Genomic DNA, 291 nt, shown 5'->3' with positions numbered 1-291 from the left:
AACTTTTCTTTAGAATATGGCATTAGGAAGGTCCAGGGAAACCAGGTGGGACTTAAATTAAACGGGACACATCAGCTGTTGGTCTATGCCGATGATGTGAATCTACTGGGAGGTAACATAGATACCATAAAGAAAAATTCACAAACTTTAATTGACGCAAGTAAACAGGTTGGTCTAAAAGTAAACACTGAGAAAACTAAGTATATGTTACTGTCTCGTCACCAAAATGCAGGGCAAAATCATTACATAAATATAGGAAACAAATGTTTTGAAAATGTGGCACAGTTCAGA

At 36.4% G+C, this 291-nt stretch overlaps 1 protein-coding gene across 1 annotated transcript in view; it reads right to left on the bottom strand.

Annotated features, from left to right (window-relative positions):
* The window catches only part of LOC111873906 (neo-calmodulin), a 238,457-nt gene that overhangs the window by 5,882 nt on the left and 232,284 nt on the right, over positions 1-291 (bottom strand). The window lies entirely within an intron of this gene.

This window comes from Cryptotermes secundus, unplaced genomic scaffold (genome assembly GCF_002891405.2).
Source record: "Cryptotermes secundus unplaced genomic scaffold, Csec_1.0 scaffold597, whole genome shotgun sequence".
NCBI lineage: Eukaryota > Metazoa > Arthropoda > Insecta > Blattodea > Kalotermitidae > Cryptotermes > Cryptotermes secundus.
This window is presented reverse-complemented; position numbering and strand designations above follow the sequence as displayed.